We start from the raw sequence: 5,847 nt of genomic DNA, 5'->3' as shown, positions 1-5,847 counted from the left end.
TGATACTGCTAGTTGTTGGTGCTAGTTCTTTGAGCGGACCACATCTGTTCTCCACTTCCGTACCTTGGGTTCTTTTCCCCTCTTGTTTTCTTGTTGTCTTTTTGACCAGCCTTTTGTGAATGCTGGGGATTTTATTGCTTCCTGCTGGAGATTCCTATTGTATTCCTCTGCTTCATTGATTCTAAGTGTGCTCCTTCCTCATATGAGCGGGCTTTTGACTTCAATACTTCAATTGTATTCCCTTATTCTCCAGGTGGGTGCCTGATTTCTATTTCTTTTATCCTTGTTCTCCCGGTGGACGCCTGATTTCTTCCTTCCTTTGCCCTTATTCTCCCGGTGGCCGCCTGATTTCTATTTTTCTTTGTCCTTGTTCTCCAGGTGGACGCCTGATTTCTTCTTTTCTTTTGTCCTTATTCTCCAGGTGGACGCCTGATTTCTATTTTTCTTTGTCCTTGTTCTCCAGGTGGACGCCTGATTTCTTCTTTTCTTCGACATACAACAAACTCCGTTCTACAGGCGGGTCTCCTATTGGTAAGATTAAACTTAGGAAGTGCGTCTCCTATGGTGAAACTAAACTGAGGAAGTGCGTCTCCTATTGGTAATGACATGCCTGCATTTATACTTGTGGGCGACCTAGAATATGGAATGAACAGACAAAATGTATTCCCGCATTATACTGGTGGGCGACCTAGAACTTAAATGTATTCCCGCATTATACTGGTGGGCGACCTAGAACTTAAAAGTATTCCCGCATTTTACTGGTGGGTGACCTAGAACTTAAATGTATTCCCGCATTTTACTGGTGGGCGACCTAGAACTTAAATGTATTCCCGCATTTTACTGGTGGGCGACCTAGAACTTAAATGTATTCCCGCATTTTACTGGTGGGCGACCTAGAACTTAAATGTATTCCCGCATTTTACTGGTGGGCGACCTAGAACTTAAATGTATTCCCGCATTTTACTGGTGGGCGACCTAGAACTTAAATGTATTCCCGCATTTTACTGGTGGGCGACCTAGAACTTAAATGTATTCCCGCATTTTACTGGTGGGCGACCTAGAACTTAAATATATTCCCGCATTTTACTGGTGGGCGACCTAGAACTTAAATGTATTCCCGCATTTTACTGGTGGGCGACCTAGAACTTAAATGTATTCCCGCATTTTACTGGTGGGCGACCTAGAACTTAAATGTATTCCCGCATTTTACTGGTGGGCGACCTAGAACTTAAATGTATTCCCGCATTATACTGGTGGGCGACCTAGAACTTAAATGTATTCCCGCATTATACTGGTGGGCGACCTAGAACTTAAAAGTATTCCCGCATTTTACTGGTGGGCGACCTAGAACTTAAATGTATTCCCGCATTTTACTGGTGGGCGACCTAGAACTTAAAAGTATTCCCGCATTTTACTGGTGGGCGACCTAGAACTTAAATGTATTCCCGCATTATACTGGTGGGCGACCTAGAACTTAAATGTATTCCCGCATTATACTGGTGGGCGACCTAGAACTTAAATGTATTCCCGCATTTTACTGGTGGGCGACCTAGAACTTAAAAGTATTCCCGCATTTTACTGGTGGGCGACCTAGAACTTAAATGTATTCCCGCATTATACTGGTGGGCGACCTAGAACTTAAAAGTATTCCCGCATTTTACTGGTGGGCGACCTAGAACTTAAAAGTATTCCCGCATTTTACTGGTGGGCGACCTAGAACTTAAAAGTATTCCCGCATTTTACTGGTGGGCGACCTAGAACTTAAAAGTATTCCCGCATTATACTGGTGGGCGACCTAGAACTTAAATGTATTCCCGCATTATACTGGTGGGCGACCTAGAACTTAAATGTATTCCCGCATTTTACTGGTGGGCGACCTAGAACTTAAAAGTATTCCCGCATTTTACTGGTGGGCGACCTAGAACTTAAATGTATTCCCGCATTTTACTGGTGGGCGACCTAGAACTTAAATGTATTCCCGCATTTTACTGGTGGGCGACCTAGAACTTAAAAGTATTCCCGCATTTTACTGGTGGGCGACCTAGAACTTAAATGTATTCCCGCATTTTACTGGTGGGCGACCTAGAACTTAAAAGTATTCCCGCATTTTACTGGTGGGCGACCTAGAACTTAAAAGTATTCCCGCATTTTACTGGTGGGCGACCTAGAACTTAAATGTATTCCCGCATTTTACTGGTGGGCGACCTAGAACTTAAAAGTATGTGTTTCCCCGTTCTTCCGAGAAAATTTTGACAATCGGTAGAAAATTTTCTGCCCCGGTTTTGGTGACTTCCCTGGCGTTGCATCTTGCTGCCATCATCAATCCTTTGTTTTCCTGCAGCAGACAAAAGGATTTAATTAGTTTTCATCGTGGTGGTAGAGGGTGCCTTTCGGGAGGATGATTTTTCCTTTCTTCTCTTTTTCTTGCTTTATGTCCCCATAATTGATTAGTGGGCAGAGTTGCCTGCTGGGGGTCTCTAGCCTGCTGGGGATTGGCTTTCAATTAATCCCCTTTTCTGCTTTCTCTTTAAGCACATGCTGTGGGAGTCTGCTTTTAACTCCCGACACCACTCCCTTTAGGAGCTTACTTCCTCCAAAATTGCCGGGCACGATCACTGCATTGCCTGGGATCGGCTTTTAAGACTGTTTGTACTATCCTGCATTGGATGAATTCCCCTCCGGTTTCTGGTAGTAAGCTTTGAAAAATCCTTTCAAGACAAATTTTAGGAAAAGAAATAAAAGATAGAAAAAGGAGAAAGTCTTTCTGAACCAATATTTGGTGGGAGAAGAAACTCAAAAGAACTTATCTGGAGGACCTGACTGGTCCCCGTGATCATGACGTGCATCACAGATTCCCGACCCAGTCTATTTGTACCAATGGGTTTTCCCGATGGTCTGATTTGCTGGGGATGATAAAGGAGTGTCCATTTCGTTTCAAATGTGGTAGCTTTTGTTGATCTGTCTTGTCGCCTCATAGTGCCCTTCGAGGGGTTTTCACTAATGAGACTCTCTCTTTTCTCTCATCTCCCGGCGTTTTATGGTGCCTGTGAAGGTTTTCACCAATAAGACTCTCATTTCATATCCCTCATCTTACATCGCCTCTCGGTGCCTGTGAAGGTTTTCACCGATAAGACTCTCTCATTTTATTTCTTTCGAGGAATCGGGGCATTGTAGATACGACCCTCTCTTCTGGGGATTCCTTTGACCATCAATTCATTCCCAGTCTTACGATCCTCTTCTTTGCTGGGGATCGGTGTATTATTCTCGGCCTCATTTGCCTGACTCGACATCTCTTGAACATTGATCGGGAGGTCTTTTGGACGTTGATGTTGGTTTTGGTGTGGAGTTAAAGAAGGGCTATAAAAATGAAAATAATTTGATGGGTGATGTGCTACAACTTTTGGAATCAAACCTTTGTTGGAACTTAAAACATAACCTCTGCCCCAGTTTTCTTACTTGGGGAATTTTATTTTTTACACTTATGTTGAGCTATGTGTGTTACGCACATTGTGCCTATTATGCACATTATGTACATTATGCATCCTATATTCACTATGATGCACACTATGACCGAGCCGTGAGGCGCCTACGTATCCTCTTCGAGGAATCAGGTCAAACGTAGTTCCCACGGTTTTGCATTTCTTATGATTTTTATCTTCCTTTTTCTTTTTCCTTCTTTTTATTTTCTTTTTCTTTTCTTTTCTCCTCTTTGTTTTTTTTTTCCATTAGTGATTCCAAAAGAGGGGTATGAAAGAATAACTTAAGGCTCAAAGGGGGAGGCAAGGGTTAAAAGTGTGTGGATAGAAGAAAGAATTGCCTCCGTCATCTCATTATCCAATAAATGCCAAATACAAACAAATGAACCAAAAATTGCCATAATTAAAGAAATTACGCATAATATCTCTTGACTGCATCTGAATTGATAGTCATGTCGACACATCTACCCTCGACATCTGTCAAACACAAAGCACCGTTGGACAATACTCTGGTCACGATATAAGGCCCTTACCAATTTGGGGCGAATTTGCCTTTTGCCTCGACCTGATGTGGGAGGATCTTCTTCAATACCTGCTGTCCTACTTCAAATTTCCTGGGGCGCACTTTCTTATTATATGTTCTTGCCATTCTCTTCTGGTACAGCTGACCATGGCACACTGCTGCAAATCTTTTCTCATCTATCAGGCTCAACTGTTCCAATCGAGCTTTGACCCATTCATCATCATCAATCCCGGCTTCAGCGACAATTCGGAGGGACGGAATTTCGACTTCCGCTGGTATTACGGCCTCAGTTCCGTACACCAACAAATAAGGAGTTGTGCCTATGGAAGTTCGGACGGTAGTGCGGTAACCCAACAAAGCAAAGGGTAATCTCTCGTGCCATTGTCTGGACCCCTCCACCATTTTTCGCAGTATCTTCTTGATATTCTTATTGGCTGCTTCGACTGCTCCATTCGCCTTGGGACGATATGGGGTGGAATTGCGGTGTGTAATCCTGAATTGTTGGCATACCTCTCTCATCAAGCTGCTATTAAGATTCGCACCGTTATCCGTGATGATCACTTTTGGGATCCCAAATCTGCAGATGATATGGGAATGAACAAAGTCCACCACTGCCTTTTTGGTTACCGATTTGAAGGTTTTAGCCTCAACCCATTTGGTGAAGTAATCAATGGTCACTAGAATGAACCTATGACCGTTGGATGCTGACGGCTCGATGGGCCCAATGACATCCATGCCCCATGCCACAAACGGCCAGGGTGCTGACATCGTATGTAACTCTGTTGGCGGAGAATGAATCAAATCTCCATGTATCTGGCACTGATGGCATTTCCTCACGAAAGTGATACAGTCGTGTTCCATGGTGAGCCAATAACACCCTGTTCGAAGGATCTTTCTTGCCAATACATATCCGCTCATGTGTGGCCCACAAATTCCAGCATGTACCTCTGCCATAACCGTCGTTGCTTGACTGGCATCTATGCATCTCAATAATCCCAAATCCGGGGTTCTTTTGTACAATACTCCTCCACTGAGGAAGAAACCATTCGACAAACGCCGAAGGCTTTTTTTTTGGTCTCCAAAGGCATGTTCTGGATATATCCCCATCCTGAGGTATTCCTTGATATCATGAAACCAGGGTTCGCCATCTGCTTCTTCTTCTATGGCATTGCAGTAGGCGTGCTGATCACGGACCTGGATGTGTAGAGGATCAACATACATTTTGTCAGGGTGGTGCAGCATTGATGCTAAGGTGGCCAAGGCATCCGCAACCTCATTGTGAACTCTCGGGATGTGTTTGAACTTCACCGATCGAAATTGCTTGCTCAGATCATGCAAACATTGCCGGTATGGTATGAGCTTTAGATCTCGTGTTTCCCATTCACCCTGAATTTGATGTACCAAGAGGTCCGAGTCTCCCAAGACCAAGACGTCTTGGACATCCATGTCAGCAGCCAAGCGCAGACCCAGAATGCAAGCCTCATACTCGGCCATATTGTTGGTGCAATAGAAGCGTAGTTGAGCCGTAACAGGCTAATGCCGTCCTGTTTCAGAAATGAGTACTGCTCCTATTCCAACCCCTTTTGCGTTTGCAGCTCCATCGAAGAAAAGCTTCCAACCCGGTTCCTCAGGTAATTCCAACTCATTTGTATGCATCACCTCTTCGTCAGGAAAACACGTTCTTAAGGGCTCGTATTTTTCATCAACGGGATTCTCTGCCAAATGGTCTGCCAGCGCCTGGGCTTTCATGGCCGTCCTCGTCACATAGATGATATCAAACTCTGTGAGCAGAATTTGCCATTTTGCCAACCTTCCCGTGGGCATAGGTTTCTGAAAGATATACTTCAA

This window comes from Nicotiana tabacum, chromosome 8 (assembly GCF_000715075.1).
Source record: "Nicotiana tabacum cultivar K326 chromosome 8, ASM71507v2, whole genome shotgun sequence".
NCBI lineage: Eukaryota > Viridiplantae > Streptophyta > Magnoliopsida > Solanales > Solanaceae > Nicotiana > Nicotiana tabacum.
Note: the sequence above shows the minus strand (reverse complement) of the source record.